The following is a 14555-nucleotide window of genomic DNA, read 5'->3' as shown; positions in this document are numbered from 1 at the left end:
ATCGATTTATGTGCTGAAAATACCTGGGAATGTCTTTACATGACCGTGGGGATGCAAAGAGAAAGTTGACGAAGCGAATCTGTCAATATTACTTAGAACCTAATGCAATGTTCAGCTTGAATTCATTTTTTTATTTGAGGGCAAATGTATATTCCTATCACCCGTAGAGCAACCGATGAATTTTACAAACATTTAGAAAAGTTTTGAATGGTACATTAACCTTTATGAAAAGTTATGCGTGATTTCAACCTTTTTGCCCTAGGACTGTCACCATTTCGACCAAGATTCGACCGTGTCACCCATGTATATGCGAGCGAGACGTATACACGAAATGTTTTCATGCTCATGCTAACAATTTTGTTGATTTTCTTTGCGCTCCGCTTGGAAGTACCGGAAAGTTTTGATTCTTTTCTATGTTGTAAAAATAAACCAACTGACAAGTCGCAACTGAATGCTTATAATTGTTTTAAAATAACTGTTTCATGGCCAACTAGTTTTATTGTGCTTATTTATAAAGCAACGAAAGGATAAATTTGTTGGTTTTATAAGGGCAATTTATATTACTTTTTTGTATACTTCAAAGCAATCATAAAACCTTTCATAAGTGAAAATAGCATAAGCATCAGTTGGTTTTTTAATTAGCTTTATAGGGGTTTTGTAGATAGCTATAAGAATGTTTCATGACTTGCATTGTATATGACCGTCATAAAGCTGTAGGTAATGGTTGCAGCTGCAATAAAACCTTTATAAATTTTGAATATAGCCAAGCAGCTCTAGATTTGTTACTTGGGTTGGGTCTTTGTCTCGTTGATACGGATCTTCCAGCTGTTGAAATATTCAGACAGGACGTCTAGGCCTCTCTGAAGTTCGGCAGTTAGAGCTCCGTTGACCCTTCATTTGTAAATAATGGATGTCTCATCTGCGAACAGAGACAACGATCCACCATCAGGGAGAGCAGGCATATCGGAGGTGAACAGATTGAATAGAATGGGGCCAAAGATGCTTCCTTGTGGAACCCTGGCACCGATGTTGAAAGCATCCGTGTGATGTCATTCAGAAAGACTCGGAACGTCCTGTCCGATAGATAGTTGTTTATTATCTTCATTAGGAAGATTGGAAGACCGTACTGCTGCAATTTGAACACCAGGCCACCATGCCAGACTTTGTCGAACGCTTTTTCAACGTCCAACAACGCCATGGCAGATGTGCTCGTAACTGACTTGTTCCGTCTGAGTAACAAGTTGTTTTCTTCGGCACATGTTAGGAGTCGGTGATAGACTGCTCTTTCAAACAGTTTTGATAACCGTGAGAGAAGGCTGATTGGTAGATAACTTGAAGGAGAGGACGGATCCTTCCCAGGTTTCCGGATGGGTATGACTTTAGCTGAATTCCAACACGAGAAAAAGTAGCCAAGTCAGAGGCACAGATTAAAAATCAGTGCCAGATGGTTGTAGAATGTGGAACTCAAGTGTTTGAGTTCCACATTCAGGATGTTGTCGAAACCTGGGGCCTTCATATCAGTGGTGGAATGGGTGTTGGCTTATTTTTAAAGATTTAGGTTAGTTTCCAAAAGGGCTTTGCACAACCTGGGAGAGAGCGGATCCTGTTAGCAAATTTCTAATTTCTGCGGTCCACCATCCTGTCTTGGATGGATTTTGTTAGCCGATTACAGTGGGTTTTCAAGACAGGCAAGCCAGAACGTTGGTATTGCCTTAGAATTGATTTACGGAGTTTAACAAGATTTTTGGTAATTCTATCAAAGTTCATAGTATTGCTCACCTGTCTGGATTCTGGCACGTGTTGTTCCCTGGACCGGATTATTGCCTCGTCGATGGAACGCATACACCGGTCAACGTCTTCGGGCGTCTATGGAAGGACACCGTAGTCGACAGTGGAATAGACACAGTGTTGGAACTGATCCCAGCTGACGCGATGGTAGTTGCGTCGGGAAGCTTGGAATCGATTTGCTGACGAAGTTGTCGATGGTGGAGTGTACGCAAGACCGGCTCAACCGGATGGGAGAGTTCGGCGCTAATATGGTGTATTGAGCCTCTTGCAGGTCGTCGTTCAGGATTGTGCCTTTTTGGTCGCGTCGACTGTTGCCCCAAGCCTAGTGTTTGGCGTCGAGTTAGCCTGATGATGTTTCTCCGCAGGTTTGCTGCCGACCCGTCCCTGATGGTGACTTGTTTGGGACAGTAGGCCGCAATGATGGTAATAGGGCCGACAGAAGTGGACACTTCCACATCCGACAAGCCGGAAGTACTGGAAACGTGCCCATGTTGACAGTCTTCTTCTTCTTCTTCTTCGCATTTCAAGCTTATTGCATATCGCATATTAGCTTATGGCGTGCTCTCAACTTAGTGTTCTTGATGCACTTCCACAGTTATTAAGAGCTTTCGATGCCTGTACCATTTTTGCATTGATATGATTGGTGTGGCAAGTCTAATCATACTTCTATGCCCAGGGAAGTCGAGAAATTTTCCAACCCGAAAAATTACTAGACCGGACCGGGAATCGAACCCAGCCACCTCCAGCATGGTCTTGCTTTGTAGCTGCGCCTTTACCGTCTGAGCTAAGGGAGGCCCCAGTATTGACAGTAAGAGCACGATTATTGCGGTGGCGACCGGGTTGGTTCCTCGTGGAAGCCTGTTGTCGAATCTGGATGAAGGCCGCTCGCTTGGGACATCTCCTATCGCTGCCCTGGTGGTTGGAATCACAGTTCACGCACTTAGGTTCAGTTTCTTCTTCCTTCTTGCATGCGGTAGTATTGTGAGCCCTAGCACATTTGCCACAACGAGCCTTCTTCGTACCGTGCCCAAATGCCAGACAATTAGTACTGAGTCACGTCACGGAGCCGAGGACTATGATTAACAGCGCGTGAATCTACTGCAGAGCACCCAAGTAACCATAGGCACGTTATTCATCAGAACTTACCAAAAATGGTATACCCGTTGTTCAGCTACATAGAGCCAAAAAGGCGAAATATCGTGCCTATGGTTCCTTGACCAGCCACACTGCCATCGAAGTGCACCAGGTACATACAACTGGTCCCGGAATGCACTGGTTTTATCACGTCTCGCAATGGAGACAATGTTGATTGGTTGCAGATGAAGGCGCTCCAATTCCGCTTTAATCTCCGCAACAAGGAGGTTTGGAAGACCACGGATCACCATTTTCAGTGGTTTGCTTCCAGGGATGTCGTGAGAGTAGAACTCAAGCCGGTTCAGTTGAAAAAATGTGCCAAAGTTCAGAAAGGCCTCGAAGGACCCGAAACGGACAGCCTGCTATGCATGGAAAACGGCATTCATAACGGCATGGAAAACGGCATTCATAGTACCACCATAAGTCTGGAAATCAAAAATGTGTCACCAATTATCGTGGTACATATATTCATATTTTGCTCTCTCAGTAAGATGTTGGAGAAACTGATCCACACTGATCCACTGAGCTCTGTGCAGAGTTACGGCCCCGATCGTCTACAACAGCCAGCACGATTTTATGAATCACAGCTCAACGATGTGTTATGTTACGCATGTATAGCAATATTACGTGATATAGCATCAAAACAGCAAGTGGATTCGGTTACGTAAATTTTGCGTAAGCTTTCGATACAGTACCGCACAACCTCATCATGGAAAAAAAAGAATCATATAGGATTTCCCACCTGGATCACGGAATGACTCAAATCTTACCTGTATGACTGCAATATTTTCGTGGTGGTGAATTCCGTACGCTCCCGGACCTTCGACTCTCCATGTAACGTACCACAAGGTAGTGTTCTCGGTCCTCTTATCTTCATCATCTTTGTGAATGTGTTGTGCGAGCTGCTCTCCTCGTCCACACTATCTTATGCTGATGACCTAAAATTTGTTCGTGTAATTGTTTCTCCTGCCGACTGTGTTGCAGTACAAGAAGATACTAATCGTTTGCTAGTGTGGTGCGGCGACAACGGCATGCGAGTCAACAGCATCAAATACAAAGTGATATCCTTCACCCGCTGCAATAGCGTTACTCTTCATCCATACTGCATGGGGCCGGTTTCCCTAGAACGTGTAAACTCAACCTGCGATCTAGGCATTACGATCGATTCGATGCCAACACATATCTATGGTTTCATTTGTCGACATGCTTCTGGTTTCACCGATGTTTATTACTTCAAGACACTACACTTCCACATACAAACCCAGCTGTTGAGCTAACCCGTCCAGGAAGTGACCACCACTAGGTCCAGTGAAAGCAACCGCTGCTAGTTCCACAGTGTCATCCGTTTTTTACCGCATCACCGTTCCGTAGACCAGTTCCAGTATTTAAATAAAATCAAAAGGCCTAATACTAGCCTTGAGAAGGTTAGTACCGCTCCAATATATCTACTTCGTTTGTCCGGCTCTACCGCGTCTCTCTCTGTGTAACCCTATCTAGCGCACTCATCGACACACCGCGTCCAAAATGGTGGACAATCCTCATCGCTTCCTTGGGCAGAACGGAGCAGTTCGTCGAGAATTACGCTGCAGAACGAGATCGAGGACAAGTGCAACAACGTCTCGACAATTTGGACACCGTGTGGATGGGACTGGAGGATGTGCAAACCCAGCTAGAGGACATCGAAACAACGAATGAAGGTATGGCACAAAACCTCCACTACCGCTCCCATAATGAAACCCGCTACTTCGTAATAAAGGCTGCTCTTCAATCGTACCTCCCCATTGTACCTTCTTCCACATGCTCAATCCCTCAACCTGCTGGCTCTGGGCTCTCGGGAATCAAATTGCCGACCATGCTCTGCCGGAATTCGACGGCGACTATAATCAGTGGCTAGCCTTCCACGACACGTTCGTTGCCCTGATTCATGCCAACCCCGAGGTCCACGATATTCAAAAATTGCACTACCTTCGTGTTGCTCTCAAGGGAGAAGCAGCCCAACTGGTCGAATCCATTGGTATCAGCTCCGCCAACTACACCATCGCCTGGCAAACTCTCGTCTCACGCTACGCCAATGACTATCTTCTAAAAAACGCCACCTACAAGCCCTCCTCGACTGTCCTTGCATGAAGAAAGAGTCCGCCTCAGCATTGCATTCGCTCGTCGACGAATATGAACGCCACACCAAAACCCTTCGCCAACTCGGAGAACCAATCGATTCGTGGAGCACTATGCTAGAGCACCTACTTTGCCTTCGCCTCGACGACGGTACACTAAAAGCATGGGAAGACTTCGCTACGACCGCTGAAAACCCTGATTACCGTTGCCTGATTGAATTTCTTCAGCGTCGCCTCCGTGTACTGGAATCGATGTCCGTCAACCACCAAGCGCAACCAGCACCCATGTTTCGGCGACCACCGTTCCGTAAAACTGTTTCACATGCCGCAACCGAATCCACTCCGTGAAAATGTTATTCTTGCGATCAACATCATCCATTGTTCCAATGCCCACAGTTCGATAAAATGTCCCCCACTGATCGCCTGAGTCTGGTTAACCATCATCGACTTTGCCATAACTGCTTTCGCCAAAAACATATTGCCCACAACTGCCAATCGAAATTTTCCTGTCGTCAATGCAAAAAACGACACCACTCGTTGATACATCCTGGCTACCACCCAACCGATGCTGTGCAGCAACCGTCCACATCGGGCATAGCAGCATACACATCGAAACCAACTGATATGCGAGATACAGCAGTGTCAAACCAGCGAACATCAACATCCACGTATGCTGTCACTGCTCAGTCAAGCAATACATCACAACCATCAAACGCGAATGTTCTGCTGTCGACTGTCGTGTTATTTGTATACGACTCTGATGGAAGGTCGCACCCCGCTCGAGCATTGTTGGATAATGGCTCGCAATCCAATATTATCAGCGAAAGGTTGTGCCAACTTCTTCGTCTGCAGCGCAACAAAATCAACATTCCTGTTTTCGGTGTGGGGGAATCGTCCTCCAACGTCAAGCACTCCGTCATAACCACCATCGGATCAAGAAAGTGCTACTTCGAAATTAGCCTCGATTGTCTCGTCATGCCCCGCATCACAATTGATTTGCCGGTTGTATCCACCTCTGTTGAGGGCTGGCATGTCCCGCAGAATCTGTTTATGGCCGACCCGACCTTCAACAAGACTGGTGCCATTGATATGCTGCTCGGAGCCGAGCACTTCTTTACTTTCGTATCGAAAAAGCAGAAAATCCCGTCCTCATCGACAATATCTTTGGTTGGATCGTCACCGGTAGGAATCAACACCCACAAAAACCTCTCCCCGTAGCATGCAATGTTACCCTTGCCGATCCACTTCATACAGCTCTTGAACGTTTCTGGCGCATCGAAGAGGTAGAGAATCAGTCCAATTACTCGATGGAAGAACAGCAGTGTGAATTCCAACGTTTCCCGCACCCCAGAAGGAAGATACATGATTCGCTTGCCTCGTCATCCAAATTTCGATCACTTGCTAGGTGAATCGAAACCAGCTTCGTCACTTCCACCACCTCGAAAAACGTCTCAATAAGGAACCCTCCATGAAAGAGGAATACCATTCCTTTCTGTTGGAGTATCTGTCACTTGTCACTTGTCCCTCCGAGCGAGATCAAGCCACCCTAGTCACACTACTTACCTCATCATGCCGTTCTGAAAGAGGCCAGCACGACCACAAAAATCCGTGTAGTATTCGACGGATCCGCCAAAACATCCGCTTGTAATTCCCTATATGATGCCCTCCTAGTTGGACCAATCATCCAAGACGAATTGCCTAACCTCGTCGTTCGTTTTCGGAAGTATCTAATAGCCCTTGTGGCAGACATAGCCAAAATGGATCGTCAAGTCTTGCTCCACCCAGAAGATACCCACTGGTCCGAATTCTCCGGCGCTTTAATTGCAACGAACCGATTTCCATCTACGAGCTGCTAACGGTAACCTACGGATTGGCCCCATCGTCATTTCTTGCCACGCGTACCCTACAGCAGCTTGCTTCGGACGAAGGAGATTCGTACCCACTCGGTGGTCCCGCGTTGAAGAAAGGATTCTACGTTGATGACTACATAGGGGGAGCAGACACGGAGGAGGAAGCTATCCGCCTACGCAACGAGCTAGACGAGCTGCTAGCTAAGGGTGGCTTTGAGCTTAGGAAGTGGGCATCAAACAACCAAACCGTATCGGAAGGACTCGATGCTTCGAAGATTGGAACCCAACCAGCTCTGAAATTAGGCCATGAGGAACCCATCAAGGCACTAGGAGTTAGCTGGGAACCCGGGACAGATCAGCTACGATTCGATTGCACATCGATTCTCACAAACGGACCACCCACGAAGCGATCCATTCTGTCGGCTGTATCGAAGCACTTCGACCCGCTTGGTCTTACAGCACCGGTCATCATACGGGCAAAAATGCTGCTACAAGAGCTCTGGCTGCAACCCTGCGGTGACACTATACGAGCAAAATGGAACACCTACTGCACCGAACTACCCAAAATTTCGTCTTTCCGAGTCAGCCGATACGCATTCTTGCCAAACTCCACTGTACAGTTGCACACTTTTGCGGATGCATCTCAGCAAGCATACGGCACTTGCATTTATTCCCGATCCACCGAAGGTCACATCCACGTCCAGCTGATTGCATCGAAATCGAAGGTAGCCCCGCTTAAGTGATTTTCCATTCCCCGGCTGGAATTGTCGGCAGTGGTTCTCGCTGTTAGATTGCATCAAAAGGTTATCCTGGCCCTGGATATGCCCATTTCGGCCTCACATTTCTGGTTAGATTTCACGGTCGTACTTGAATGGCTACGTGCTCTCGTTCGAAGATATGGCCACCGTGCTGGTACAAATTGAGGCAGCAATGAATTCCCGGCCACTGACCGAGGACCCGAATGATTTTGCTGTGCTTACTCCGGCACACTTCCTTATTGGCACTACAATGACCGCTCTCCCCGAAGTTGGCGTTAGCAACATTGACACCAGTCGTTTGGACCACTACCGGCGTCTGCAGCAAAGAGTCCAGCAATTTTGGTACCAGTGGAAGACCGAATACTTGCAGGAGCTGCAGAAGGAAAACCGACACATCACACCGAACACTGCAATCCAGCCCGGAAGATTGGTCGTCGTCGTCGATGAGTTTCTCGCTCCCGTGAAGTGGCCACTCGCAAGAATCATCAACACCATCCCCGGACCAGATGGGCTCATCCGAGTCGTCGATCTGCAAACCAGCAATTGAATCATCCGTCGTCCGCTTGCGATGATTTGTATGCTGCCGTTCGAAGAAGCAACTGAAGAAGCTTAGAATATTTTTGATTGTGTGTTTAGATTTGATTTATTTTTTCATGAATTATTATGACAGGAGTTTAGAAATAGTGAAATTAAAAATTTCAGGTGGTGGCGATGACAGTTCTCAAACTGATTGTTGCCCATAAAGGCAGGCAGTGCTGGCAGTTCTAGTACTGCACTGCAAATGTTGCATGCAAGTTTTGTAGATGAAATGTTTCCAACACAACGTAGATAAGCAATAAGCTTTTTTTTTCTTGGTTTGTTTTCCGTCGATCTTGTTTTCCGTGCTGAGCACCAATGCTACCGACGCCGGGAGGCAGCTTTCACACCTGGACGGACCCATCAACTCATGAACCGGGGACCAACAGCTTTACTTCCCCTCCGAAGGAAGAAGTGATCAGAGATGTTATGCCTCAGAACATCCCGGCGGCGCCGACTGGGATTGAACCCAGGCCTGCTGGGGTGGGAGGCAATCACGCTTACCACCATGCTTGGCATACACAGTTTTGCTCACGAACTGTTCATTTGCTCGATAGAACTGTTTCAAACACATCGTCGGCACATGAGCGTGAGATGATCAAACCGATTTGTACCTTCATTCATAAAAGTTGTCCTTGCTTACTTTCTACTCTCGATATATATACAATTCCATACTGCCGTACTCTAACGGAACTATCAACTCTATACTTTCATCTCCTAATCTATCGTATAAAAATTACCACTCCAGTCTGTTATTTGAAATTAGCATCTTCAACTATGTAAAATGTTCGTATGCATTCCATTTTGCTGACACTATATAGACAGCCGCTCAATGTAAGTTTGCAGAGCACAGCATGCCAGAGGTGATTGTATCGCTCGAATAATTTTTAGGTCATCTGCATACAAGATCTGTTCAGTGCACATAGGGTTTTTGATCTAATTTCCGTCCTACTAAGCTCAACCCGCGTTTTACCTCTCTTTTTTGAACGGGTTTTAACAAAAAATGTAATATTTCTTTCAGAGATGACTTCTAAATTTATTCACCTTTCCATACGTACCGTTGGATTTGATAAAGAGACACAAATTGTTGAGATATTGTTTAAATCTAAGTTTATTATTCTTCATCTGACTAACAGTCTTAATGAAGTTTTATGGGGAAAAGCCTGAATGACTCGGCCACAAAAAATAGTCGATCTCATGCAGGCGCAAAAACCCCATATCTTTTCATGTCGCGTACAACAGAACAGAACAAAAATGAGCATAAAAGTACAATAAGTAGTCAGTAGCATAAAAAGTAATCATCCTTGTTCATGGACTTGTCGGATGTTCGGTGACGTGCTCGTCGAGAAGATGATACAAACCGGGAACAAAAAAAATATCAAGTAGCATAACTCCATCAGTCTAATGAAATTGGACAGTTACTCAGCAATTCCCCAAATCGAACGATCGTTGGATAATAAAATTGTTGAGTGTATTTGTTATTCTAACGTATATCCGAGAGTCGGCGCTTAAATATAGCGGAAGAAGCGTTGCAGTCGAACAGTAAATACATCCGGTTGAAGCTAGCTGACATGAAACGGATGGGATCATGCTGACCATATAAAGCATTGCGGGACTCGAGCCTCAAAAAATCACGTTGGCGTAGGATTCGTTCTGGAGCGTAAATATTCAACTGGGCCAGGATATCAGGTGAATCCGTGTTTCCTAAAAGGATTTTAGCCACAAATACCGCTTGCGCAGTAGATCGTTTTTTCTTCTAGAGTTTCAATACCCAGCAGTCTAAAGCGGTCCTCGTACTGTGACAGATTGAGTTGTTGATCTGAAGAAATATAATTCCTGCAGGAGGTGAACAGCATGTCGTTGATTATGATCTCAAAAATCTTCGAGCAGGCGCACAGTGAAGTTATTCCACGATAGTTCTCAATGTTACGTTTATCGCCCTTTTTGTGAACTAGAAACATAATGGAAGTTTTCCAGCTGGAGGGAAATTTTCGCTCACGGAAGGAAATGTTGAATAGTTGAGTCAGAGGGTTAATCATACCATCACAACATCTCTTCAAGATACATGACGGAATACAATCATGGCTAGGTGATGTGGAGTACTTCAATTTATCGATGGCAGATTTAACCTGTTGGAGAGGAATCTGAAAATTTCCCAACGAACAGACGTTGCGTGGTGTGTCTCTGCAAGCAATTTCGACTTGAGCTGAAGATGACGTAGAACCATTGAAGGCAGCCTGGAAGTGATTAGCGAATTGCTCGCACTTATCAGATGAGGTACTGGTGAAAAGATTGCCCAAAAACATTTCAACAAGTAATCCATTATCCTTCCGCTTGAAGTTGACGAATTTCCAAAAATTCCTTGGGTTTCTCCTAAGATTGTCTTGCATACGTAGAATGTATCGTTCGTACGTACGTATTCCTTGATTCTTAATTCGTCCTACGAGTTTCAATTCCGTCCAAACGCATTGTAACGCCATTAAATTTTCTTCGTCCTACACAGCTAAAAAAAAGTAGTGTAAATTTCCGTTACTATGATGCACATAAATGGAGCGTCATAAATCATACAAATTTACATTATAAATCGTGTAAATTTATGAGACATGTCATGCAATATTCCATATATTGTATGCAACTGTCCACCTTTGTTTGCAACATTTCTTGCAAGCTGCTAGTTTACGTGAAAAGGAAGTTTACATGCATGAATGTTTGCATGCATGGATGTTTACATCACCAGTAAAATTCAGATTTTTTTAGTGTGTACGGATAAACGTAGAAAAATGGGATTCGCTAGGAGCGATTCTTTTGTTTTGAGAACAATGAGCGTAAATATTCATAAAATGCGCTCTAATAGGATTTATGTTGTAGCTAATGAACTAACGCATCGAAACAACCCTAATATTGATTTGAACACGGTGAAATCATTTATATTATTGATCTTTTCTGGTCGGAAGAAACGGAAATGGGCGATTACGACGAAGTAGCGCTCTACCCTAATATTGCAAATATCATTGACGAATAACACCAAAATCAGGGGACCTACATGACTTCCATGTAGCACACCCGATGGAATTGCAAACTCAACGGGTTTAGCACCATGAACCTTAACGGAAGCTTTATGAGACGATAGATTCTATTCCAGCTAATTTAAATATGATCCAAGATGGTAGATCAAGGCGATCCATTTTTTGAATGGCGAGTTTGTGGGGCATTTTGTCGAAGGCTTTCCAGAAATCAACATAAATAGCGTCCACTTGTTACTGCTGTTCGATTTTGTTGATGAACATTCCTGAATAGTAATTTAACTTTTTGCTTTTATAGTATGTCTTGTTTTAAAAATGATTTTAAATCAGTTCGAAATCCCTCCATAAAACTGTTGTGAAAATCTTTGATGAACTTCATTAACAATTGTTTATTAATATGATAAAATACTATATGAATGGGTTCTATCATTAAAAAAGCAATCATAAAAACATTCGACATAGATTGTTGCTTTTAAGGCTTTTTAACGAGAAACTTATAATCCTCAATTACTCAGTTTACAACATTTACCATTAAAAACCATTTTGGTATAATGTCTCATACACATGCATCATCTTTATCTTCAATTCCCACCTGTTTGATTTCTATTATTTACTTTTATATCAAGTATATTTTACAGTTGATATAACAATAAGGTTATAGAACTAACCATTGTTTATTTTTTTTCCGATATCAAATGTTCAGAGTATTTTTTTTAAATTGTTAAACTTTCTTGCTGAATAATGTGGGTTCAAATTTTTATGTTTTTATCATTTTTTCTACCATCAATTCCGTTCTTCCGTAGAGGCAACAATAAATGGGACCATAATAAATTTCCTTCAATCTTAAATAATATGACACAAATAGATTCCACCACTTTACCGCTCCTTCTGCACCCCCTACTTTCGTACGATACACGCATCTTGGATGGATCTGTCTCGAGAACCGGCAGTCAACAAGGGAGTCAATAGGTTCCTGAGTTCTTTGTTCAGAACTTTTTTCCTTTTTAAACGACATTTTTCCCACTTTTTTCTGGTGCACGCACGAGGAAACAAAAATTGGTTGCGCCTTGGAAAGTGACAAAAGACTGCCCCGAGCAAGGAACCGTGACAGAGACCCATACGAACCCGCTTCCTTTCAACGGCACGGCTACGTGGGAAAATCTAGGACGCTTCGAGCGATTCGATGAAATAAAAATTTCAATTAAACGGACTTACGAGATGGAAACGGACAACCACGAACGACAGGAAGCAAAGATTAAAAAAGTGTCTATTTTTTATTTCTTCCTGAATCGATTTTTACGTTGATCAATATTTCATCGCCAGATTTTCTCCGGTTTCCAGACGAGTTGCCTCGTCATTGTTTTGGTTTTGATCGGTTCGTATGTATGTATGTGTGTGTGCTCAGGAATAATTCGCCATAAATCAAAACGGATTCAACGCCTGTGTCCTTTCAGCAACTAAGTGAGTAGTTCCGGTTTAACTCATTGCCATTGCATCGGCTTGTGCCATCATAGGGAGAAATAAATTTGGGGATTTGCTGATGGCCTAAAACATTAATGTTTTATTGCGTGCAGTTATATTTCCTGAATCAAATGAGGATTTTGACTTGTCACCCCATGTGGTGAAAGTTTGACCATGAATATAAGAGTTGCATAATGCTAACGCAAAAATGTAATAATTTCAATGTTACGAGCAACATATAAGTTGATAATATCTTCTATCCAAAACATATAAAATACATTGTAGTACACTTTAGAGCAGAGGTTCTTACAGGAAATTATAAAACTCGTAGCCCACCACAAACATGTAACACTTTAACAGGAAGTGTAAGGAATTTGATTTTAAAAATTAATTTAATAAACAAATTATTTTTTAATATTCAAAACGCAATTTAGTTTAGATCGAAAAATAAATTTCTTTACGTGAAAATAAGACAAAGATTTTATCGACAAGCTTTACACTACATAAAAATAATATCTAGAGAAAATATACACAGCAGAAAAACACATTTATTGCCAAACCACTTGTTTATCGTGTATTTTGCGAAACTTGTCATCGTCGTCAATACCGGATTTGAATGGTTACAATAACTCCAGTAACGGACCAGCAACGTGGGAAGGTCACCTTTTCGTGGTACACTACGGGATGTAAGAACTACCACCGATTCCTAGTCCTGACTAGTTCAAACAGGATTTTTCAGTAATCAAAGGAACACATCTTAGTCCTTGTTACTTTTTATGCCTTGTTGACTTGGCTTTGTCCACCGAGGATGATCTTGAAACAAGGATTAGTTAGTATTAATATATGTGATTCCAAATCTTCTATTCGTTGTTCTCGAGTTTAAAGTGGTTAAGACTAATGTTCTAATGCCTGGTCATTATCGGTGTCATTGCTTAATTTTTTTGCTAAGGAATCCAATTTAGACTGATAAAAAGACGTGACTTTCGAGGGGGCTCTCACTCATCGAAGGGAATAAGTAGCAGGACCTTTCAATTAGAATCGATTCTTTGCGATGCACAGTGTTGCTTTTTGCCGTTTTCGTGCACTTATTTAATAGCTTCTCAAACATTGATTTAAGGGGTGTTGAGAGATGTTTTTTTTATATATGTTCTACTTCTTTTTATGTAGAACGTTATGGTGATTAATCCCCATAAAAGTTAAATAAAAAAAAATTATCTGATTCAGATAGAGACATAACGTTTTGATAAAAGTTGTAGCAAATGTTTTTTAATCAACTTTGCTCTGAATACTATATTTCTAGATTTTATATGTTGTGAGATATATATCGTTTTTCGTGAAAGGCCCCTTTAAATCATGTTTTTTGTATAACTGTTTTTTTCTAAACATCCTACAATTTTGGTTCTTTCTATAACTCTATGTTGCATGCTAAAACACATGCTTTTCCGGAACATTGTATCTAATTATCTCTTGAAAAAAATAAGTTATTCTTAAATAATCGATATTTTTAGGGATATTTGCTCCTCAAATAACTATTTCCGGCGCAAATTGGCGAAAAAATCTAGGTAGGATTCTGAATCTATACTTATTTTACTGCCGAAAAGCTATAAAAGCATGTGTCAGCACGCGATCTTATATGTGTTTATTTGATAACCTAAAAACTTCAGTAAATGTCTAATTTTTGAATATACATTTTTATTTTAAGAGGCAGCATGTTACAATGTTCAGCAAAAATATGTATTTTTGTATCGCAAAAAAACTTTATATTGAAAATCTAGGAATAAAGTTATACTAAAAACAATGGTTTGAAGGAGCATTAAATTTAACTTTATCTTGAGTAAACACATTTAAGCG

This window comes from Ochlerotatus camptorhynchus, unplaced genomic scaffold (assembly GCF_037179485.1).
Source record: "Ochlerotatus camptorhynchus isolate MF236.1 unplaced genomic scaffold, CSIRO-AGI_Acam_v1.1 ptg000338l, whole genome shotgun sequence".
Taxonomy (NCBI): Eukaryota; Metazoa; Arthropoda; class Insecta; order Diptera; family Culicidae; genus Ochlerotatus; species Ochlerotatus camptorhynchus.
Note: the sequence above shows the minus strand (reverse complement) of the source record.